Below are 26843 nucleotides of genomic sequence, written 5' to 3' on the forward strand. Positions count from 1 at the left end.
GTTTGTAGGACAGTTACAAACATTCATGCCCATGGCGGGATTCGAACCCGCAGCGCCTTGGCTGGAGAGCGGTTACGCTAACCACTCAGCCAACCAGGCCGGTAAAATATACCTATTGGACAAACTCATAACTAAATATTTGTGTAAAAAGTTTGCATTTTGTGACTGTTTACAATTGGATGGTTATTTTAAGTTTCCTGTTGCTTTCTTTAAAGTTGAATATAATATCGAAGTATAATATTGTCGTCTAAAGCTTTGGATCCGCCTTGGATGTTTAACGTTGTGATGTCATGAGGCTACGAGATTTGGGATTGTTGTTTGGAGCAATGTTTGCATAGATGTGTGCGTGGCTTTCAGACGCCAATTTTTTTTTTTTTTTTCGTGTGGTGTATAATGCTTTCAAGTTGAGTTTGTGGTAATTTAAGTGAAGATGACCTCAGCGGAGTTTGAATTTACACCTCCACCTGAGGCTCCTGTGTTTGAACCAACATCTGAAGAAGTTAAAGGTCCTCTTGGATTCATAGCAAAGATAAGGCTAATAGCGGAACAGACTGGAAGTTGCAAAATAAAGCCTCCAGCGGATTGGCAACCTCCATTTGCCGTTGATGTTGATAATTTCAAATTTACTCCCAGAGTGCAGCGTTTGAATGAATTAGAAAACACATACAAGAATAAAATTGAACTTTCTAGACCAGATAGCAAAATTTTGGGAACTTCAGGGATCACCTGTCAAACAATATGCGAGCCATATGTCAAGCCACAATCCCAAGCCATCACTGAAAATTCCAATGTTGAAAGGAAAGCTTTGGATTTGTTTACATAGGGTGGTTCAAGAGGAAGGAGGAATGGATGTGGTTACTCATGAGAGTAAATGGTCATGTATAGCTGCTAGGATGGGCTATCGAGGAGGCCGCAGCATTGTTTCATTGCTTCGGCAGCCCTATGAAAGAATTCTTTATTCTTATATTTTTCAAAATGGAGCTAGTTTAAGTGAAGTAAACATTAATGAAGATTCTGACAAGAAAGATAGAGGTTACATACCTCATGGTATTCCATCTCGTCAGGCTATTAAACCTCCACCTGGGCGTTATGCTAGACGTTCAAAACGACATGGGGAAGACAATGGTGATAGCCTGGATGGAATTGATTATACCACTAATAAGGAGTTGAAGAAGCTGCAGTTTTATGGAGCTGAACCTAAGATGCCAGGCTATCAGATTCATGGAAAAGTTGAGAATATAAAATGTATAAGAATGGGACACTTCATGAAGAGAAAGGACAGGCCAAAAGTTAAGACTCCAATTGGTCAAACTGTATGCAACATTTGTGGACGTGGTGATACAGAAGCTAGCATGTTGCTTTGTGATAATAAGGTGTGATTGGCGCTGTCCCAGATGTGTAGCTGAGGAAGTCTACAAACCACAAGAAGCTTTTGGGTTTGAGCAGGTCCCAAAAGAGTACACTCAAGAGTTTGGTGAGAAAGCTGACGAATTTAAAAGTAATTATTTCAACTTACCAGTACATAAAATACCTTGTTCTCGTGTTGAACAAGAGTTTTAGGGTGTAGTGAATGCTGTAGATGAGGATGTAACAGTTGAATATGGAGCCGATCTTCATACAATGGATCTGGTTTGCTTACTAAGAAAACAAAAACTATTTTGCCAAGTAATGAGAAATATGTGAACTCTGGATGGAATCTAAATAATTTACCAGTTCTTGAAAGCTCAATTCTGAGGCACATAAATGCTGATATATCAGGAATGAAGATTCCTTGGACTTATGTTGGAATGTGTTTTGTAACCTTCTGCTGACAAAGTGAGGACCACTGCAGCTATTCAATTAATTATCTTCACTGGGGAAAACCAAAAACCTGGTATGGTGTGCCTGGTGGTAAAGCAGAAGTTTTTGAGCAAACTATGAGATCTGCAGCTCCAGAACTGTTTGAGTGCCAGCCAGATCTACATCAATTAGTTACATCATGAATCCAAATAGCCTTACCACTTCAGGAGTTCCGATTTATAGAACAAATCAGCATGCTGGAGAATTTGTCATTACATTTCCAAGATTCTACCATGCTGGCTTCAATCAATGATATAATTTTGCTGAAGCCGTTAATTTTATTCCTGCAGACTGGCTGCTCAACCTGTCAAGATATGTTAAAAATGGTACAGACTGAAAAAAAAAAAATTATATATATGCCACCAGGTGTGCTAGAACAATGAAAATAATTAGCTGTCCAAAAAACTATCGTTACGTAGAATATGAAAAACATAATTTTATCCGAAAACCATTTCGGATAGAATTGTGTGCATTAGCAATTGAATGCTATAAAAATGCTACTTATTCGGCCTAAGTGAATTTGCGCAAGCTATACTAGTCGTTGCCGGACATGCTAGTGCAAATGTTGTCAAAGAGAGAGAGACTGCTGCTATTTTTTCGGATGAACAAATTATCCAATATTATTGCGGAGACCGCCATATTTTATTTACCCATATTTACAGTCTATACAGTACGACAACAGCCCAATCACCAGAAAGCACTCAGCCAACGAAATTTCTCGCGTCCTGAAACAGTGTCGATGAATAGCCGACGAAAGGTTACCAGAATCACACAATCCAGCAAAAGACCACAATCGGTAAAAGGACAATAAAAATCTAGATAGACACACATCGGAATAACATGTTGGACACAATAGAAAGTTTTTATTCTGTTTGGTTACAAAGTAACTGTTGACTTCATGTCAGTTGTCTCAGCATCTCATAATGCAAAGCATACTTCGGTCCTGGATCTATGTTCCTTCTGATGGGATCTTAAAGGGTCAATACCAGTCTAGGTAGTGACCATTCCCATAATACACAGCAATATACACATCCGAAGGGAAGTGTGCTTTGCATTATGGGATACCAAGGCAATTGATGTAAAGTCAACACCTCTATATACAAGTAGACTACTTGTAAAAATACAAGTATTCTTTGGTTTAAATTTTTAACCAATGGCTCAAAAACACTTATCTGATCATACCATCTATCCCAAAAATGCAACTTAAAAATAAATAAAATGATATATATTTATGTCTTCTATATTTGAGGCGGGGAAGAGGGGAAAATCGTGTGGCTAGGAGGAAAATCATTATTTCTATGAGACTAGCGAACTTGCTTTAAGCTGAGCAGTCCCTTTAAATATTTCATACTTTCAAGTGGGGGGATTCGAATCCTGGTTTTTCCAAACAAAACGCACGTTTAGTTCTTCCGATCGGGGTCTCATTTCTTACAACATGGATATCTTCCACGTTGCCTAAAAAATTCTTCAAAAGTTCTTCGTTGGCAAATTTTCTACAATGTTTTCATTTTATTTTTTTATATACTTTCGATACCGATTTAAGCATACAATTTAAAAGAAATTAGTAAATTTAAGTTTTTTTTTTAATGTAAAAAAAAAATCTTGTTCTCGTCGGGGCCGTACTCATGCACACAAGACTCTAGCTGGGAAGGGGGGGGGGTAAATTAGGGCCAATTTAAGGGCTCCTAATCCCCTTGGTTAAAAATTTAAGGGCCCTGGTTCTTGTATGAGTACAGTATTGGTACCTGCATTGTCAATGCCCAGCAGCATTCGATGCCAGAAAACTTTCCCACGAGTGATCTAGAATCAAAGACGCCCTCATTTTTTTTCTGAGAGAAATGGAATTTTTCATCTAGCCCACTCTACGGAACCGCAGTTATACAACAAATAGCTTTCCTGAATAAAATGAGGTAACTAAAAGGCATTTCTGTTAAATTGCGAAAATGTTCTGTAATATTACTGTCACTTTATAATGTTACTGCTTGAAATATTACGATTTTTTTTTATTATTATTTGTCAGTAATTGCGCAATTTTTATATTCTCTTCACTGTATAATATTTTCCATTACGAGCATTCTAGTTTTAAAGAAAAAATAGCCGGAATTTACATCTCCACATGCCTTATACTCATCCTTCATCCAAGAACACGATTTGATAGGAACGATTGTTCTACGTTGGTTTCACTAATTGAAGTGTCAAAACAGCTTGCTGGAGTGATTTGATATGAGATTGCGCGTAGAGTCCATATATAATATGCAGAAACGGTGAGACCAACAGTTGGTAGCTCATATTTGTTTGTATTTTTTTTCTACAAAATCATAGGACGATTGAACAGGAATAATAAATCAGTGTCATTAGTAACACTTATAATCTAGATAGAACGAAGAGATCATATAATAGGATGCTACTTTTAACTAATGAAATTTTTTGGGGGGATAGAGATTAGACTGTTTAGTATACGGATTGCATGAGATGGCCAAGATTAGTGACTAATGTCCTCGTAACTATCCTGTGGGTAACAGCAAAAGATATTGTTTTGTTACTTTCATATAAGTCTTAAATGAAAAAAAAAAATCGTCGAAACAATGAAAACAGTTTCAAATATCTTTGGCATAAACATGCGTTTTCAGTGACGTAAAAAGATATTTTGATTGGAACAATAAAAAAGAAAGTCATTTTAACTGAAAAAACAGCTTAGGTAATAACGGCTGTTCCTTACAAAATTATACATGAAAAATGTATTACAAATCACATCAAAAGCTCGGATGAAACAAGCACTTGAACACACTTCATTCTTCTTTAGAGTGAGAATTAAGGAAAGCTACTTGTAACCGTCACTAAAACTTCCAGGAAGTTTTATTCACGTAATAAAAGGCTGATTGGCTGCACATTACACATACCAAAAAGGTCCTAAAGAGCACGAAATTAAGTAATGTTAAACTTAGGGTCATTCGACGTTACAGGAAATGAAATAGGTGCGGGCATGAAAAATCCGAATTCCGTACACTCACATAAGAAAACTGAGAACCTTGATATTCTTGTTAAGAAAGTACTCTGGAGGCACGTACTCTATACTAGCACTGTGCTTTTTGTGTTTGCGATTTTCTAAGAAGTCTACAGTTATATATATTATTCAATGTTTAGTGTTTTTTTTTCCTAGTCAAATGTTTCTGCTTTTGTAACATACTCTATGTAAAACGCAACTCAATGAAATATAAAGGAACATATCATGTGGCAGTGAGTTTGAAGCCATCTGGTGTGAGGTGAAATCTAACAAGATCGAATACATAGTGAGCTGTTCTTACAGACCTGGGGAATCCTTTGCTACTGATGAAGAAACAACACCAAATAAAGACACTGGGCGTGAAAAGAGTAATCATAATGGGTGAGGGACTGTAATTATCCAAACAGTGATTGGGTAGCAATAAAATCTCATGAGAAGAATGAAGCTGAATTTTTTTTGAGTTGTTGAGAGACAACTTCCCAAGCAGATATGGCAGAAGGAACTCGAGGGAAAAGAGTGTTAGATTTGATTATAGTGTCAGAGGGCGTTTCAGTTATCGAAGTAACTATTTTGCTTCCGTTTGGTGACAGAGATAATACGGTACTTACTTGGGAAGAGACTAAGTTTATAAATCATCCATTCAGAAACAGTTACATGCTAAACTAGCAAAGCAGGAAATTATGACCAACTGAGGAGTATATATATACTGAGTTGAGTGGAATGGGATCGGTTGCTGGATGGAAAGCATTTAAAAAATACTTAAATAATGCAATATCAGAATGTGTCCAGAGAGTTCGAAGAATAAATAGGGTAGGAGTCAAATGGATGCAAGAAAAGGATGACGTGGAAGAAATACCGTGTGCAGAAAGGATGTCCGTTATGAAAATTATAAGCAGCAGGCCAGAAGAGTCACTGGCTCTGCAAGCTAAAGATAATCCCAAAGAATTCTATCGATGTACTGTAAGTAAAAGAAAGATTGAATATGAAAGAATAACTCTACTGAATGCAAATCGTGTAACAGTGACAAATACAGAGAGGTTGTTCATCTATAGCCGCCATAGCGCAATTGGAAGAACAGCGAAACAGTACGCCCTTCGATTGAAAAAGACCTGTATTCAATTCTCGTCGTGACGAGGAGAATTTGTTTTTCTCTCTTTTTTTTTTTTTCAATTGAAGGTGAGTTAGTCGATTTCACCGGTGGCAGCAGGGTGTTTTTTTTTTTTTTCATCCGCGTACAGACAAATCGACCTTCAGAACACATACAATTTACATACAACAAAATACTTTGTTGGTGATGGTGGACGATAGATGGCGTTGATGGTAGTAGTAGTAGTTGGAGAATTTAGTAGTAGTGGAGAGGATGAGATGTATTTAGTGAAGTAGAGTACTTTCCCACGATGAGTCCTTCGACTCCCTGGAGGGGGGGGGTCTAATAATAACTAATGAGTGCCTATTTTGCTAAAAGCTATCAACAACTGTGTATACAACATTGACTTCACTGTTACCTCTTCATGGGATGAAGAAACTCAGGTGTATAAGCAAGAGGTATTATAGCTGTTGCACAAATAGAATAAGAATTCACCAATAGGGACTGATTGGATAAAGGAATAGCTTAATTGGCCATTCCTATATAATATATAATTTGAGTCTCAGAACAGGATAGATTCCGCAGGAGTGAAAACAATGTATGGTAATCTCATTGTACAAGGGTGGTGCAAAGATTAATTTATCCAACTATAAACCAATCAGTATCTCTGGAATGGTGGTGAAGATTTTGGAAAAGTTGGTTAGGGCTCGAATTCAGAAGTGGGTTGACAGAGAATCTCTACTTTGCAATGAACAGCATGGGTTTACTAAGGAAGATCATGTTTTAGCAACTTGCTCACATTCTATAATAATATTATCACTGAACTAGACAGGGGAATGGATACACCATGATACTTTTGGATTTTGCCAAGGCTTTTTGACAGAATACAGCATGGTAGGCTGTTGCATAAATGGGAAAAAAGAGGTTTGGGTTATAGAATATTAGCATGGATAAGAGGATGGATGACTGACATACCAAAAAGTGGTATACCGGGGATGCAAGTCTGCAAGATTTAAAGTAACCAGTGGTATACCACAAGAATAAGTCCTTGGTCCATTGTTATTCAATCTGTACATTAATGACATTGGGAAGAATTTGACAGGTGACATACAGCTATTTTCTGATGATGCAAAGGTTAATCGGGAATGCGGCTGATATGCAGTACTTGCAGAATGTTTTGAATAGGCTAGAATTGCGGACATGGGAAAATTACGTCAAATCGTGAACTTTAACGTCATTAGATATCCAATGTCGTATTATATTGGTGGGATTATGCTATAAGAAACTGATAAGGCTAGGGATCTTTGAGTGTTAGTAAATACCATTTTGCCTCTATAAGTCCTTGGTAAGACCTCACTTGGACTATTGTGTGCAGGTCTGGTTTCCAGGTTTCCGTTGTAATTCTGATACAGTGGGGGGAGAGGGAGGAGAGGGCAAAGAAGAGTTTAAAATATCAGGATTAGGCAAGCTAATTATAAAGACAGAATGAGAATTTTGTAGACTGCGCACACACACCAGCAAACAGGAAAAGAGGGGCGATATGATTGAGAATTACAAACTTCTAAAAGGATCATACAGGATTTCAGTTGGATTTTTTTTATTATTTTTTTTATTTTATGGAGGGTGGGAAAGGATAAGAAGGCATCCTTTGAAGCTGAGAATAAATGTTAAGCAGGAGTGAGATCTAGATTTTTCTCCCATAGAGTAGTGCGTGATTGCAATGGACTACCTTTGTAATCAATTCAAGAACAAGTATGACAGTTACTGCGTGTAGTATGTGGCCTCCTTCGAGGAGTCCGTCTCTTTTAATAATAATATAATATATTAGACTTCTGGGTAAGACGAATCTTACCCGTAAGTCTAATATGCTGTTATAGTTCAGCCTAGGACATTTTTCTACGTTTTGATTGGAATCATCGATATCTGATTACCTTTCCTGAGCTCATTAAGGACTCTACTCCCCTGTTTTTTTTCTCCATTAGTAGAATTAATCTCTACAACAGTTTCGTGACAGTTCATCGAGAACATTTCATTAAAAAAGCAGTTCACCGAGTAACAATTTACAGAAAAAGCCCTTTATCGAACAATTCATCTAGAAAACAATTCACCGATAAGTTTTTGAGGATTTCCTTTTCATTCTTAACAGAATTTTTTTTTTGGCAAAGTAATTTTAGCGAAACACATCAGAAACAATATCTAACATTAGAACAACTGTCTAATTTTTTTTTTTTTTTTTTTTTTTTGCCGGATCCGAAGTTAGTCGATCTTTGGGCGAGGCAAGCAAGGTTTAGAAGTCCGAGGAATTCGAGTTTCCCGCAACTCAATATCGACCGTAAACTTTTTTTTTTGGGGGGGGGGGGGGGGAAATAACACACACTCCTGTTAAATCTTCTTCCTCTTGTGCCTTCCCCATTTATTTGGAGTCAGCTTTTACATGATGCGACTTTACGCGCGCGATCTGAGGGACGAAAAACCCGCGTTTCCGGGAGAAATCCTCCACCTCCGTATGAGACCGGCTAACTCACCTTTAGTCGAAAACGACCAGATAGGTTTCTCAACGTCACGGACGTGAATCGAACCTAGGTCTTTCCGACCAAAGGGCTTCGTCTATATCGACTGAGCTACGGAGGCTCAACACACACCTATTAAATAGACCACGAAATAGTGACAGCTGTCCGTAGTACCCTGATGAATAAAATTATTGCAGTCAACAGGGGAGATAGCTGGGTATATTTGCCTTGGATCCAGTTATCAGTGGCCCTAAGAGAAAAGGCCAGCTTCTTTTTTCCCCCCCTCCGACCGATCTTCCAAAAAAGTTAAACGATTGTTTCTTTTTAACTTTCTCGAAGATTTGGGAGGGGTGCTTGGTTTATAGTTTATTTGGCACAAAAGCTACAAAGCTCACACTGTGCCATACTAAGGTTACAACTATACATAAGCAGTTAAAAGAAAATCGTAAACAATATGCCTGTGCAAAAATTAGGTTCTTCCACAAAGCAGCATCTACGTAGAAACGGAATTGCTGCAGAGGGAAAACACAAGGTTAAAGGTTGCAGTAGCACAAAAATTGTCAACAATACAAGTTAAATAAACAAATGCGTGCACAAGACACCAAGCCAAGAATGTGCAGTATCTATAGTTAAAATTATAACATGTTTTCATAGCCATACATAAATAGGCAAGAAGAAATTATTATACAACATGCATGCATAAAATAAAATTTGGCAGTGTGGTAACTACATATAAACAAAAACTACAAGAAGGTTATACAAGGTGTCCTACAGCAATACATAATTAGTAAAAAAATAGTAAATATGTATGCACAAAAGTTAAAGCTGGGCAATGCAGTATCTACATATAAACAAAATTACAGTCAAATGTGTTTGTATAAATTAATTCTTTGTAAAAAATTAAAAACATCGTGCAATCTGCCTGAGCCTGTCAGCATCTGCCTTAGTGTATATGGTCTGGCCAGGTAGGCAAAAATTTCATTCATCTCTCTCTCGTGCAAAGTGCTGGCACTCTACCAATATATGATAAATAGTGAGATGTGTATTGCATTTTTCGCACATGGGAGGGTCATTAGCTCTCAGTAAATAAGAATGTGTAAGATGACTGACCTATGAGGAGCCTAGCGAGAACAACTTCCTCCCTTCTCTTTATTCGTCGACTAGAATGCCAATGTTTAATTTCAGGTTTAATGTCATATATAATTTTTTTTGTTAATGCTTCCTGCCATGACTCCCATTGAGCAATTAGCTTTGATCGTATAAACTATCTGTAGTCTGTATATGGTACTGTCAAATAGCACGTGGAGAAAGTTTCAGCTGATTTAGCAGCTGCAGCCTCATTTCCCTTAATTCCAATGTGACTGGGAATCCAGCATAACTGATTATCAAAATTAAGGATTTTCATTTTGTGAACACCTCATGAAGTAATGGATGTGGATTACACATAGGAGAAGAGATAGCCTGTAAAGAGCTCAATGAGTCTGTACAAATTATACACTTTTGGTAGCAGTTTTCTTTTATATGAACAAGTGCAAGCTGAATGGCATGTAACTCTGATGGGATCAGGTGGGATCTGGTTGAAGATAATAATGTCAGGAAACACAGCACCACAGCCAACAGAGATGCCTCTGTATTAGTTCTTGAACCATCAGTATAGATAGGCAAGAAATCAGAGTGTGCTGCTCTGTGTGCATTAAACAATTGGAGGTAGACAGATGATGGAGTATGAGATTTCTGTAGCTGACGAAGTGAGAGGTTGCAAGATGGTGTGCAAACCTGCCATGGAAGGATGCCGTTATATTTAGTGTAGGCAATGTTGTCAACATTTATACCAACAGCTTGCATAGTTTCTTTAACACGCATACCACGTATGGCAGTTTGAAGTGTGTGGTATTGAGCTTCCCAGTGCAGAGAAAAGAGACTAGTCCATTTAGAATGATCGGGAAGAGACTATCTTTAGGGCATAATTAAGAGACTTTTTTCGTCGAAGTGACAGAGCTGGTTCATTTGCTTCAACATAAAGATTCTGAGTGGGTGATGTGCGATAGGCACCAGTAGCTATCCGTATACCCTGATGATGGATGGAATCCAACCATCGCAGGTTACTCTGTGTTGCAGAACCATAGACTTGAGACTCCATAATCCAGCTTTGAACGTATAAGTGCACGATAAAGATGGAGCAATGAAGCTCGATCAGCACCCCACTCAATAGAGGATAGAGTGTGAAGAAGGTTCAATGCTCTCTTGCACTTTTCTCTTAGTTGACGAACGTGTGCTAGAAATGTAAGTTTACTGTCAGAGATGTCCCAAGAACTTGGCTTCTGTAATAGTGGGAATAATAGTGCGTCCATTCTTAATTCAGGATCTGGGTGAAAAGTGCGTTTTCGACATAAGTGTACACATGCACGTTTTTCTGTTGAAAACCTGAACCCATTACTAAGAGCCCACAGAGAAACATGATCAAATGCTTGCTGAAGTTGTCTTTCAATTACCCTAATGTTACGGGAGTGGCAGTAAATTGTGAAGTTATCAACGTATAGGGCATTGTCTACAGAGGGAGGAAGCTGTTCGATGATTGAGTTAATTCTAATAGCTTAAAGTTTCACACTTACGACGGAGCTTTGGGGAACACCCTGTTCTTGATGATGTGATCGAGATAGCGTATTTCCCACTCTGACTTGGAAAATTCGCCTGGAAAGAAAGTTTTTAATAAATACAAGGCGTGTCCTTTAAGACCCAGGTTATAGGGGTCTTTTAATGTACCATATCTGCAGGCTGTGTCATAAGCTTTTTCCATGTCAAAAAAACACTTAAACAAGGTGCTCTTGCTTCAGAAATGCATCTTTTATATAAGTTTCTAAACGAAACAAATGGTCTGAAGTTGAGCGATGTCTACGGAATCCACATTGTGTATTGGAAAGAGGATTGTTTCTTTCTAAATACCAGAGAAGTCTGGTATTAACCATTTTCTCTAGTATCTTACAAAAACAGCTGGTTAGAGCAATGGATCGATAATTATTTACTTGTGTTGGATCTTTTCCTGGTTTAAGGTTAGCAATGACAATTGACTTATGCCAAGAATTTGGAAACTCTTCCTCTGCAAGTATTCTATTGAATACTTGCAGAGGAAGTAAGAGAAGAAGATCCATAGAAGATGATGGTAGATGTTTTATCATTTCATAACGGATGTCATCAGGCCCTACTGCAATAGGGTGAGATAATAGGAGAGCTCTTTTTAGTTCCACCTTAACTGTGTGGCTGATTGTATGGCTCAAGAACATTGGTAGAAAAATTTAGCCTTTGTTTCTCTTGCTGTTCTTTCAGAATTAAAAATTCAGGAGTATATGAAGATGTTGCTGAGATTCTGCCAACATTTTCTCCCAGAGTGTCTGCAATGACTTTGGGATCAGCAATAACACTTCCATTATGGTCTAAGGTAGACAAACAATGTGTTCTATACCTGCCTTTCATTTTCCGGATTTATCCCATACCATTTTTGGACTGGTCATTTCATTAATTGAGGTAGTAAATTTGATCCATGACTGTTTTTGACTGACGCCTCACATAGTGGGATTTGGTTCGAGCACGTTTGAAAGCTATAAGGTTTGATGTGGTGGGATATCGACGAAATATATTCCATGCTCTATGTTGATCGTTTTGGCTGTCTAACATTCAGGGTTCCACCAAGGCTTTGGACAGTGTGGAAACCGAGATGATGTTTTTGGTATGGGGGGCTGTTGCTGCCTGGACAATGCACTCCGTTATATATTTTACCACTTCATTGATAGGCGTTTGACTGATGGCATCAACATTAAATTTTGCAACATGAAAGTGTTCCAGTCAGCCTGGTCCATTTTCCATATAGGTATCCGTGTGGGTGAACATGGTTCCTGTGAAGACATTGTGCAGAGAACAGGAAAGTGATCACTTCCATATATGTTCTCTTCAACGTCCCACGTGAGCAGTGGAAGAATGAAAGGGGAGCAGATTGTAAGAGCAATCGCAAAATATGAACGGGTAGGCATATGGAAGAAAGTATTGAGTTAATTATTTAAAAGAGGTTATTATTATCAAGAATTCTTTCAATGATTCGGCCTCGTCTATTAGTGTTGCTAGTACCCCATAGAGTAGATAGAGTAGTAGTTCTTAACCTTTTCGAAGTCACGGAACACTTTTGAATTATGAGAAAAATTTGGGGAACACCAAAAGCTTGTCGGCTTTTGCAGATTTCAGCAATATCAGGTCTAATATGTGATATAGCTGTGCTCGCCTCTGTCTATATTAGTAAGTCTTTCACGCTTTTCAGTTTTTATATTGGTTAATATTGAGCTCGCACAAATATGATGTTGAAAACTGTAACAAAATTTTCATTGCCCTTGCGGAGAAAGCTGGATGTTCGAATTGGATAAAAATCCAAAATTCCTCAAGAGTTATTTCAGAGAATTTCATTTTTAGAGTACGATCCGTTGACAAGGTAACTAATTTTTCTTCTTCTTGTAACGAAAATTCACAATTCGATGTATTAACTGTGACAAATGGATTTCATATTAAGTCATAATTGTGTGCATTTAAGGAAGAAAAGTAACTTGAAATCTTTTCTTCCAGTATTGTTAAATGTTCTTTTATAACGGAAATAATTCCCTCAACTTTTTTATTATGGAGCGAAGGAAACATATCAAGTGCATTTTTTTCTGATATGCTTTCCAAAGGTATATTTTTTTCTGAAAAGCTGACAATCTGTTCAGTGGATGTCAAAATATTTTCATTTTTCCATTAGAAACTTGTATTAATTAACGCTATTTAAGTTCTCTGCAGCATAGAAATTGATTCACTGTTTCTTTTTCATTAATGAAACGAACGAATCATAGTATATGAGCTTTACTGCTGATATCAGTGGATTCGTCAATTTGTAAAGCAAAATGTTGTCAGAAAGTTTATAGGTAATTGTTTTCTCAATATCATCTGAGGTATCTTTAATTTTTTTTTTATTGTATCGTCCGAATAAGGAATTTTCATAACTTCCTTTTTTGCTTCGTCTCCAAACATAATGTTTACTATTTCACAACATGCTGGTTTGTTCTGTTGGTTTAGAAGTCAACGCGCATAGCAATCTTCAGTTGTTAGGATCCGAGTAGCTAGTTACACTTAGAGCTGTATCATATGACATCTTTCACCGCGGAACGCTTGTAACCAGTTCGCGGAACACAAGTGTTCCGAGGAACACCGGTTAAGAACCACTGCCGTAGAGTATTGTAATCATTAAAGTCACTCATCAAAAGTATGGGTTCAGGCAGTTGCGAGATAAGGTTATCAAGATCAATTTCACTTAACTCAGCACTTGGTGGTACAAATATTGAACGTACTGTAATAAGAAATCCCACGGAGAAGCGAATCGCTACTGCTTCCAGAAAAGTATTAAGTTGGACCTGATGGAAAGGAATATGACTGTCCAGTAGGATAGCTCCATGAGTAGGATCGCCTCCAGTTCTATCCTTGCGTACAACAGAAATTCCTAAAAGGTAGGGTCCTTATTGGGTCTTGAGTACACAAACGTTTCCTGTAGACAGAAACGTTTGTGTTTCTGCAACAAAATCTTGATATCATCGATATTCTGGCGAAATCCACGACAGTTCCATTGCACAAAATTTTCCTATTGTTTTGGTTTTACAGACTTGTCTCTAATTTGACTTTTCGGGAGGGTGAGGGCTTATCTTTGTCATATTTATCACTTGTTTTGGTGAAGTATGGACGGCCAGTGTCCATCTCTTCCTCTGGTAAAGTATTCAAAACGTCTGATGTGTTAAGATCAGTTGGTAAGTTTAGTTTACTTTCACTGGGTACTGAAGTATCCATTTTTTTCTGTGGGAGTATTTGGTGGTTTATCTTTAAGTGATATCTTTGCCATAATTTTTTGACAAGTGGGTTTTCATCGAGTGGGATCATTTTTGGAGTTGATTCTGGAGTAAGGACATAGGCCATGTGATTGATGTGCCCAACAGAGAAGTACTTGTGATCATAAGGTGCAGATATGATTAAATTATCAGATGGTGGAACAGACAAGTTTGAGTTGCTACTGTCACTTTCTTAATTGTTACCTTCTCAGCAGAAGAGGATCTCAGAGCAGGTGTGATAGTGGCTAGCTTTCTTTTTGCATCCTGGTATGTTATATTTTGCTCTGTTTTCATTCTTTGTATTTCTTTTTCATCTTTCCATTTCTGACATGCACATGGGTAAGTACGATGATCTCCCTGATAGTTGACACATTTAGATTTTTTTGCACAGCAAGATTTGTTATCATGCTCTATACTACCACATCGAGCACAGGTAGTAGAACCACGACACGCAGTTTGGGCATGTCCATATCTCTGACATTTAAAGCATCTCAGTGGGTTGGGAATGCATTTTTAACAGGACAGCTAAAATACCCTGTTTTTACAGATGTTGGAGACTTGGGTGTATAAAAAGTAAGGATGATGTTCTTGGTTGGAATTAGGCAACCATCCCCTACATATCAGGATGCGCCTCACACCTGTCACTCATTGATCTTTAAATTCTGAACATATCTCCTCATCAAGACGATCCCATTCTGATATCACTCCTCTACAGGAATTAAGTGTTTTATGAGGTGTTACTGTAATTTCTATTCCACCCGTTGTAGTTGCTCTCAGTAGTTTCTCGGAATGCTGCTGACACGATGTTTCCACAAGGACATCACCGAATGCAATTTCTTGACAGTTTTGGGATGTCCTGCCAATCCTTCTAAACCTTTTTGAATAAAGAAGGGCGACATTTTCCCAGTTGGAAAATTGGATGAATGATTGATTAAAAATGTTGGTACATTTATGTTAGTATCCCATATCTTTTGTTTCTTAATTCTATTTCCATATGCTGTATCTACGGTATCAGTATACTTGGTTGGGACTTTGTTAGGGCCCTTGAAACATTTGAAGATGAAGGATTCATGCTCAAGAAGTTTTTGGTTCGGCGCCAGAGCTCCCCACCTACCATGGAGCCACACATGGACGCCCACTGCCTGGCAAGCAATGCCTGCGCTCAGGAGTGAAACGCCAGGGCTATCCCGGACGCTATACCGGCACTACAGCAAGCCTAGGATCCCTATCCCGGACCATGGGGTGAGAGACACTGCAACACCGTTGACCCTTACAGGCAAGCCCACTAGCCGATTGATCCTGGCTGGGCCATCCAGGACCGCTAGTCTTGCGGAAGCCGGGGTAAAAGTAGTGCAAGACTACCAGGATCCCCCTTCCAGATGTCCACGGGTCACACCACGGCAAACACGACTGCAGGGCGTTGGATCCCAGTGATGGTGGTCTCGAAAGGAGGATAGTGAAAAAGACTCAGGCGAAGTAGAGCGAAGACTACGGGAAGAAAAAGCTAAGAAAAATAATGAAATGGGCCAGTACCACCACTGAAAAGTCCCCTCTACCACGAACAGGTGTCTCACACATGGAGGGGGGGGGGGTAAGAGTTTAACACCCTAGGAATAAGAGGTATTAGAGGATTTATCTAACATTGCGAAAGAAAACATGATTTCGTAATCAAGGATTTTAAGAGCTATTTTATTCTATCTTAGAATATTATTCTGAAACATGATGATTGAGCCTTGTACTAGTCCATGTTTCAACTAGTACTGATAGTCACTGTTGTTATCTAAGCAAAATGTCAGGAGTATTGCAGGAAAAATCAGTACTGAATCAATTTAAATGAAAAATACTTTTCATTAATATTACGGATTCTTTCAGTTTATTTTGTCCCCCGCCCCCCCCCCAAAAAATATCCCAATGTTGTAATAACTGCTAATCATAAGGCCTACCACTCTTAGTCGTTTCATAAAAATAAATTATATTATTTACTTATCCCAGTTACTTCGGAATCGTTTCAACCTCAGCTTAAAAAATAAAGCAGACAATTCGTAAAGTTCTGTAATGCTTATTTACAGGGGCGATTTTATCATTAGGAGAACCTTGGTAATCGCCTAGGGGCGCTAAGACTTCTGTACGTGTGCGAGTATGACAAAATATATATAGAGAGAGACAATGTATAGGTATATCAGATACTCTCGGACCGGCCCTGCTTATTTACAATCGTAATTATATGATATTCCTCGCAGTAGTGTAACAGGCAGGGACAGCACTGTTTCTTTGCTATTTTTTTTCTTGAAAAAATAGCACATCTATTTTTTAACCACCCATAGTCTTACCTTTCCACCCAGAGATGGATTAACACTCACAGTCTGCGTTTCGTACATGCTACGCATCTGGCGGTAGCTCGCGTGATTTTTGTAACATGTCCCATCCGCTTCGGGCGGTAGGCACATTTGTACACATTCGGTAATATGTATTCAATTTGAAGTTTTTCCAGTATAATTTTGGTATAAAACGAATATTTGTGAATTGTCTTCTTGGTATACTTACGCTTTTAGACATTTAAAAATACAATAATTTATAGAATCCCATAGTTATTGGTAAATTATACCACAGTAAAGCAAAAAAGTCTTTTCCCTTCTAACGTAACCTATTTTTAACTTCTTTCCCTTTTAATACCAGAACAATTATCATAACCTTCTATGTGATCGAAAAACGAATGCCTGTTAATATTCAAACCCGTTTAGCCAAATCATCGATGCAGCTCAATGTTGTCACTGATGTTTTATCATACACGGCGTAACGTACGTAGCTTTCACACACCGTTAACGACGATATTCGGTCCTCCTCCAAGGATTATTCTGAACACATTCGGGTTTCGTTGATATTGTACTTGCTCGAATGGCTTTTTTTTTTTTTTTTTAAATCATTTGCCTCTTTGGTTTACTGTGTTGTCTTCTTCTGCTGCTTTATTACTGTAATTTTCGAAAAATATATGCTTCAATTAGCAGCGTCGTTGTGTGTATTTATAAAATTAAGTAGTAGGGGAGAAGGGGAAATGTGTGCAGCGGGGTAGAATGACGTCCCGCGATGAGTCCTTGGACTCCCTTGGAGGTGCCACGTAATAATAATAATTCTACTTCCATTCGCGTAATGGGTATGTAATATCCGGCAAAAAGCAAGTCAATGCGTGTAGCCTCAGGATTTAATCTGGGGGGGGGGGGGGGTTGAGTAGACGATTTGAGAATACACACTACGCATCGCATACGACCTATGACTGAGCATCTGCAATGTCCGCTAATTCATAAGTAGTATAAAAATAGAAGACACGACACAACATTAAAAAAAAAAAAAAAAAAAAAAGGAATTTTATTAATTAGGAAAAGATTTTTGGAAAATTTTCTAGTGTTTTTTTTTCCCTTTTTCTTTGGGGGATGCCCGGAACCCTTGGCTCCCCTCTGGGTGCTCCGCTGCATGTAGCAATGCCCTTCTCGTATTGATTTAAGATAAAAAATAGCACAAGAAACAATAAATAAATCACAATTCATTACTGTTTAAAGGAAATCCAAAGATAGATCAACAAGTCGTGCCAGAGTAAAATATTTCAGTCTTCTTTACTAACGTGCTCCGTTTACTTTCCCTGATATTTTCGTCGTGCTGTAACGATAGTTCCGATAGCTTAAGTCGTCTGGCCAAGAAACAATCCAAAACAACGATAATTTCAGCAGATCTGTTTAGATTATTGTATTATTTCATTTTTCTTTATTATTATTTGCCTGAATCATCTTATCAAAGACTTTTGTAAGGTAATTAGAGTGATTGTCAGGGCAATCAAGGTCACAATTTACGAAGTTACTATGTACAGTACATTATCTGGTTGATTTGTTTTGTGGGGGGGGGGGGAGTTCCCATCTTGTATATAAAAAAAAAAAATAAGATATTTTTGTGGCTTGTCATGAATTGCTGCAAGTCGAGTTAACAAACGAAAATGATGATTAGAAGCAATTTATTAAAAATTTGCTGGAAAGAAGAAGAAACACTATATACAAAGGACATAAATGATGCAGTAACAAGATGGTAACTGATACTATCAGCTTCATTAGTAAAGGAAGCCTAATAATATAATTAATGTTTGCGGATTAATAACATGTTAAGTTGCATGATTACGTCATGAATAATAAATACACGCAATCATAATTCTCCGCCATGCATTGGGGGTAAGTCAAGCAAATCTAATAGTATTTAGAAAGCAATACAAGAAAAACTATACAAATGAATTATCAGCACAATCAGGAAATTGATGGGGGGGGGGTATGGATTGCAGATAAGATCAGTTCCTTTGTCTGTGTCACTAAAAGCTAATTATTACTTTAATTGAAGCACATATTTTCTTACCTTTGTCTGAGGACAAAATGACAGTTATATAAGTGTTGCCGCTCATACGCAAGAGTAGTACATGTTGCGACTTACCCAATTGGCATGTCAACTTTATGTATGCTGTAGCACTCCAGAAAAATTCACGGCAAACCCATTTTATTGCATAGAAAAAAAAAAAAGAAAAAAATTTCAAGAGAGGTACACGACACTTGCTTGTGCAAATTCAAGACAGTCTCGAAGCGCGATACTTAACACTGAGTACTCATGACCGAAGTTATTACCAGTTTGAACATGAAGCAAACCCTTTTTCTGAAATGAACACATTCTTTTGTATAAGTTAGATCACTAACACTTGTTTATTAGCTGATTTCAGCTGCATTCCTTCTACTAGCTGTGGGATTATGAGAAAGGGTATTAATATAAGTACGCGTACGAGACTTTTACGAACTACTTCGTAAGGCTCGTAATAGTCTTCCTCCTTTTGATCTCGACTGCGCATTATCTCTACCACTTACCCCATATTACTACACTCGTCCCGAACTATTTAACTCATGCCATTAGTAATAATTCCTTTCCCCTTCTATTTTCTCCGTCTTTCCTGAATATCCTTACCCATCGCATTCTATTCTTGAATTCAATTACTTGAATTTAATCTAATCACTTATTGCAATAATTTCTGGCCAGTATGAGTATGCTAACGCTAAAAATTCATCTGCTTTGTTCATGATGCTTCATTAATAAATACACATAACAACCAACCATCGAACTTAGGTACTCACGCGATCCTCAAAACATAGCATCACCACCTAATTTTATGTGAATCCCACCCAGACCAAACTGTAAATCTATGGTATATTTGACACTAAGTGGGCTAGATAATCTGTTAATGAATCCTCTAAAGACCAACGGTCCCTTTTCTAGACAATTCCGGCCTCCAATATACGTGGCGGTCTCTGGTCTCCCACTAGGCGAAGAGAATAGCATCTAATAATTAGATGGCTTTTAGTGATGAAATGAAATATTGAGTATCATAAGTTTGAGAGACTCGAAGATTTTAGTGAAGGCAAAATAATTCGGGATGATTCGCTATGATCGGGAATGAGCCTGTCTAGCGTGGAAAGGTAGCAAACTGTCTCCAAGCAGAAAGACCGTTAGAGATTGAATTCTAGTCGCCAATTAGAGGAACCCTGTCTACGTTTTTTTTTTTTTTTTTCAGTCGGTTCCCTAGTTAGTTCTGATTTTTGGCACAAAGAAGTAATGTTTTTTTTTCCCTAATGAAAACTCTTGGTGTTAACTGAAATCGACTGTAGAATTTCCTATTTCAGACAACACAACGCCGGAGTTTAAAACGATGAGATGGACGCAAGGTATCTATCACAATTAATCTATGATGCCTGTTGAAATTATAGCCTGGGATTCAGCTATCAATGATAACTATGATGGAGCCAGCTGCTTACCAATCTTCCAACAGTTACGGGTAAAGAACCCCTTTGGCAACTATGTTGCACAAAACTCATCAGAAGAATGGTTTCTGAATTTTTGTATCAATTTTGAAAAAAAAGCTGAATATTTATTTATTAATCTCCATTTTATTTAAGTCAAAAACGGCACTGATGTCACTTTATTTTGAAAACCATAGAGCTTTCGAGGCATGTTTTTTATTCGACTCACAACTGAAAAAAAATTCTTTCACCTTTGTGTGGGTTGGATAAAAATTACTATTATTCGAACAATCACGCTTACAATCATTGTATATTATAATGATTGTAAGCGTGATTATAATCATTATAATATAATGATTTATAAACATTAATAACGATATCATTATAATCCGAACATGACGTTTTAGATAAGCCAGAAACAATATATTTTGAAGTCAGATTTTTCTGTCGTTGTTTTGTAAAGCATGGCTAAAGCTACAGCTTTAGCCATGTTTTACAAATCTTTCTTAATTACATTTACTAGGTAATTACTCAGGGCCTGATTTAAGGTTGCAGTGACTTTGCGTAATTGCCTATAGCTTTTAAGCGGCCCATCGACGAGTAAATTTCAGGATTAATAGATTTTCGGAGGACCTTGTAATGATGTGAGCTCCTAAGCTGTAAATCTGGCCATGCAGCTTAATTCGATTATTAATCTGTCTAATAAGTAAACCATAATTAACTTTCAATGATAAAACAAATCGCGCAATCAACAATCGAAAACCTTCATCAAAACTCACATCAAGTGTAATGCAGACAAATGCTTTGTGCAGAAGCAGATGAACTTGGGCAATCGACTCTGCCACCAGTATTACATGAACGATGGATTTAATACAGTAAATAACTAGAACAGTGTAAATTTTAATTTATTTAAACAAAATTATTTTTTAATTCATTTCTTTCGCATGTGCGATAGTATGGAATATTAATGATGATAGCGAATTAATACACTGAGTGAGAGAACTGTTGTTTAGAAATTACTACACATTAGAACTATTCTCGGGTTCATCGTCTGTGAAAGCAAAACAATGTTTCTGAAAGAAAGAAACCTCTTACTTCCATTTTATAAAATCGAGAGAGTGGCGTAGGTGGGGGGGGGAGGAGTCCGCCCCTAGCGGCACTTTTCACGTGAGAACACAATTTTATTTTTCGACGATTTCTTCTATTTATATTAACTTAGTAATTTTCTTACTTAATTAATAATTAGTTTTAAACAACTATACTTACAACTAAAATAAACATAAAGTTTTAATTTCTTTCCCTACGTAGGTTTGACTTTTTGTAATATTTTTGGTGTATTGAGAGGGGCGGCAAAAGCTCTAGCTACGCCACTGAATGGAGATTATATAACTTATTTGAATGACCTTTGCTGATTTTGTTAAAATAAAAGCTATCTTTAGAAAAATGGACCATAAAATATGACAGTGACTAATTATGGTTTCGTTAGGTTTCACGCTGAATGCTAATAAAGATGTAGATGATGCATAACTTTTTCATTACGTGGCGCAAATTTAATTTGTAAGAGATCATAGTTTAGAAGTTCATTGATTAATTGATTTCTTGGCTCCATAATTTATCTCGGCATGTAACAACATTCCTCTCCTAACCATGTTTTTATTTTTATCATGAACAAACTTTTACAACCACTATAGATAAATATAAATACAGCTTTAAAAAAAAAGTAAATATCTAAATAAATATAATTTTTGTGTAATTTTCTATAAAGCAAAGTTTCTATGGTTTAACGGAAGACGGCAGGAATTTGAAGACTTAGTCGCCAAAATACAGTAAAATAAAAGGAACAAACAACTCGAAAGTATAAAAAATGCAAAAAGTATATACTGTTCGCAAAGAAAAATGCGAACTATAATCAAACAATAGCAAAGATCTAAAACAGTGCGAATGAAATGTGTGGGTTATAAATGAAGGGTTATAACTACGAAACATCTGGCCCAGATTTAGTTACCAAACAGGTAAAGATATCATTCAGTTAACAAAAATGTTTAATTTAATATGATTATGGTGTCTTGCCTAAAACTATGGAAAACTTGATAATCATCCCGATACCAAAGAAAATCACTCATCGAGATGTGCTGATTACAGAACAATGAAAAAACAAGAGATGCAATATCGAAATACATATCGGAAGATCAAATACAATACAAAAGACAAGTCTGGTGCTTCGATTTTGAAAATACGTTTCCCTCTATCCAACACGAGAAACTTAAATAACAGGGAAATGTAGTCAAAATATAAGGATAATAATAAACGTACGGGAATCAAGAATCTGCGACACAGGCATTCATAATGGACATATCAAAACAGTCCAACAAGGATGTTTATTATCATTGTTTGGGATATTCCTCAGAAAGGGTCATAAAAACAGAAACAGGCATCTCAAATAGTGGAAGAAATAACCTACGATATGAAGACAATACAGCATTTATTACTGAGAGGGTGTGCAACGTATGATCAGTTAAAGTAACTGAGAGCTGTGATAAATTCGGACTAAAAATAAATACCCAGAATAAAAAATAAAATAAATAAATCACAGTAAAGAGATGGATAAAAACTTAACTGTAACATGCAACCCCATAGAATTAGTAAATAGATATATAAATCTAAGCATGATCACTCACGACAGAAAATGTAAACAAGCAATTAAAAGAATATGAAGGGCCATGACGATCCTTTAGCATGATATCAATACTTAATGATAGAGAAGCCAATGTAAATACAAGAATTTAAGTGCTAAATCTGTGTCTATTCTACGTTAAATGTACACCTCGGAAACTATTGGAAAAGAGAAAAAAAAACTGACGGTACTGGAGATATAATACTACGAAGAATAATGCAGTTATAGCTAGATAGAAAAGGTTACATATAAACATGCTCGAAACAACAAGAAGTTCACTTAATGAGATCGTGAGAGGAAAATGAAATTCTTATTATCACAGCAAAACGAGAATTACAAGGAAGATGAAGAAGCCGACCGAGACACATGAAGGGAAGGGGGGGGGGAGAGAGAGAGAGAGCACTGGACAGGCTAAAGTAGGATCCGGATTTTTAAAGATGGACAGATAGAAATGGAGAGCCACGACAACTGACAACCAACCTTCCGATCGGAGACGGCAACTGAATAAATAGACGAAAACCGATTTTTCTTCTTCATAATTAAAACAAGTAAAGAAGCTATTTCTGACAATCGCAAAAGAAAATGTCATTTGCAATACCCACCTCATGCAGCTATACCGGTCATAATAATAAGCAAACATAATTTGTTTGCTTCTGCCATTAAAAGGATCCGATTGAAACAACTCAGCAAGTGATAACTGTAATCTTAAAACATCAAAATTTTTATTAAATAATGCTTGTTTTAGATATAAAAACGGTGGTTCATAAAAAGAAATAAGGGAAATGTATTATCATTATATTTCAAATAGCGTTGTCAAAAAAATCTTTCGTCAAGATTCAACAACGAAAGGTGCTACAGTTTGAAAATGTTCAGATTTGAATTTTAGATTATCGATACATCTGTTGTTGTCAAGTTATCATGATATCTATTGCAATTGTTTTTTTTTTCTTGCTTTCTTTTGGGAAGAAAATGAAAAAATCATACTTGACCAGAAATACTCTTGCTTTCAAAGCTTATTTTCACACAAGAGTAAACAAAAGCTTTCTTATGACATACCTTCAGGATTAAGGCTAATTGTATATAAAGGCAGTTGATTCATGGCATGCTTACGGGTATCCCATAATACACAGCACACTTTCTTCTGCAAGAAGGATATAATACCATGCATTACGAGAGGGACCACTGTCCAAACTAGTTTCGATCTTTGAGGTGGCGTAACTGGTTCAAAACCACCACTTTACCTGGATTATCCCATAACCTTCGGTTCTACAGCCAGGCAGTGTTTGGATCTATTCAGGCAGAATATACTCCACTATAAGCATCCTCTACACAAGTGTTTCCCAAACTTTCCAGCAAATTACATTTGGGGGGGGGGGAGGATTATAATATTATAATTTTTTTTTAATATTTGAACTATAAATTAAACGTGAAATTTTTAATTGTTAAATACATTTTAATTATCCGAATCGAATGTCCATTCAGAACATGTACAGGAAAGATTTGACGAAAATTAGCGGATAGTTCCAACCGCATGGTTTGAATAATTTGAATTTAAGCTTTTAACGGAAAGGATTTGAACCACGCGGTTAGGATGCGATCAGATGCAGTCCTAAATGGAGGAGAGTCTTTAAGAGACATTTTTTAAAACTTCCTTATTTTTTAGTTATTGAAAAATTAATTATAGAATAGACCTGCACTTATCTTAGACAATATGGCAACAAAAAATAAAAATTTTAAAAAGTAATCAAGATTTAAAAAAATGCCTCATGTCTCCTAATGACCTTTCGTATCATACTTAGGGAAATACTATGCTAGACAAATGATCAACAAAATCAAGTTTTTCCAGGTAATCGAACTGAGTCAAAGAAGCAAGTAGAGAAAATTCAGAAAGGATTGCATGGGTGAAAATGAATGACCTGCGTGATATGATAAGATAAGATAAGCGTGGCATGGGGGACGATGCACGAATTGAATTAGGCAAAAATATTTTTTGTTAATTAAAAGTGCCTCGAACCCAAAAGGCCTTTCTGGTATCCCTTGGTGGGGGAGGTACAGTTAACTGTATTAGTGCGAGACTGCCAGACATGGAGCATCCATGCTTTACATGCCCGTTTGTTGAAGGACGAATAAAAGAAGTCTCCAGGAGGAAAACTTTGCAACCTCGTGAGACTGCGCTGAGAACACATTAAATAACATTGCTCATACTGCTTCAGGCTTAATCTAATCGGTGATGAAGTTTACTCCTCGGGAATAAAGTGTCCTAGAACTTAAACTTTATGATTTTCGCTTATTTGATAAATGCCATACATTAAAATTTCCAGAGTGTGTCTATCAGTACGACATTCTATTAGGGTACCAAAATACTTCTGTTAGCTGATTAAATAATCTTTACTATAGTTGCGCGTTTATTTCTCTTGCAAACAAGCATCTACAGTAAGAAGAAACGTAAGCGGGAATCTTTATATTTGCGAACGGTGAACATTCGGCGCTCCATTACAGCTTTATAATTTATCAAGAATATTTGTAAAGAATTGTTTTGCTTGTGTTTTGGACTGCTGATTCCGATAATTCTTGGAATTATGTTTTTGGTAATGTAAACAGAAGTTAACATCGTGCTCGAGAAAGTTTAAAGGAAGAAATACTTCTTAAATTAAGAACCAACCAACGTGTGCACTGAGAAACTCAAGTTTCTGAGAAGACACTACATTTACTCCTTCTTACTATCACTTATTCTGCTGGGAAGAATACGAATGACACAGAATAGGGGAATCGTTATATGTGAAATACTGTAATGGAACGTTGATATAACTAGCATTTCAGCCTGGCTAACTGTCGTCTCAGAGCTTCTCGGATTCACGGAGAATTCAAAGCCAAAGTAACTTAACGATTGCTTACTATCTAATGAAAAGAAGCCTTTTCAAGTTTGAAGTTAACGAATAAAATACTTATTTTATATAAGAAAGAAAGTCCGTTTATCTTTGCTTGAATAACAAATGTCATGTTTTATCCTTAGCTAAAATTCTGGCGTTTGTCAAGCTGAAGAGACAGTTACAATTCTGTGTTCTGTCGATTTCGAATAACACCACATATTACACTTTGGCACAAAGTCAAAGCTCTAGCTAAACTGACCTCAGATCTAGAGCACTTAAGCTACGAGTACTATGTTTGCTAACAGCTTGTGTTCCTCGGTAGGTTTCCTGGAGGAAAAAAAAAACTTTTACGTCAGTAGAACCCTTCCACTTCCAAATATAAAAAGGATTCCTACCGTATCACAAAGGAACGGAATCCAAATCATTCCATCCATAAGGGCACTGTAATTACAAATAACTCCACAGTATATCCAGTGAACAAATTAAAAAAAGTACTCTAGAACGGTCAGTTTATTTAATACTCTTTCAAATTGTATTAAATTGTACCAATAAATCATAAAACAAATGCATATGGAAACAAGAGAGAGGGAGAGGGGTGAGAGAGAGATAATGATCCATGTTGCAATCTATTATATTCTTGGGAGAAAAAGCTGCCTTTAGAGTTCATTTTTCTTTCCAGATTTCGAAAACATTATCTGAATAGTCAGTAAGATATAGTAATCACTCAGCTTGAAGTAACAAATATTCTTTGATTGTATAAATTACAAGAGACTTTCGTTTTAATTGGAAAAGTACAGGTTTGCACAAAATAAACGCGTATGAAAATGAGATAGATTACAATACAATTTGCAATTAAATGTCGTAAGGTAGAACATTTTTAAGTGATTAAGGTGAGTTAGCCAGTATCAAATGGCAGGATTTTTTTTATGAAACACAAACCGGCCAGAGAACACACGCAGTTAAAAGAAAATATTTTGACCTCCGTTTTAGTTGCTTCAGCTTTAAGTATAACTAAATCGTGTAGTTTGATAGACAACACAATAAAAATCCCATTAATACAACGCTGTACTAGTGTACTGTACACACACACATTTTCTGCTACCTGACTACTCCTACCCACCCTCCAACCAACCACCACCACCACCTTAGTCTGGA

General features: G+C 36.9%; 2 protein-coding genes across 2 annotated transcripts in view; one reads left to right on the top strand and one right to left on the bottom strand.

The window, feature by feature from the left end:
* Positions 1–26843, bottom strand: part of LOC150101167 (synaptic vesicle glycoprotein 2C-like) — a 408918-nt gene that overhangs the window by 329725 nt on the left and 52350 nt on the right. The window lies entirely within an intron of this gene.
* Positions 1–26843, top strand: part of LOC150101168 (glycine receptor subunit alpha-2-like) — a 135947-nt gene that overhangs the window by 70307 nt on the left and 38797 nt on the right. The gene's annotated exons all lie outside the window — the stretch shown is intronic.

The sequence above is a fragment of the Typopeltis vanoorti genome, chromosome 12, assembly GCF_054136105.1.
Source record: "Typopeltis vanoorti isolate ZY-2024b chromosome 12, IOZ_Tvanoo_1.0, whole genome shotgun sequence".
NCBI classification, from domain to species: Eukaryota; Metazoa; Arthropoda; class Arachnida; order Uropygi; family Thelyphonidae; genus Typopeltis; species Typopeltis vanoorti.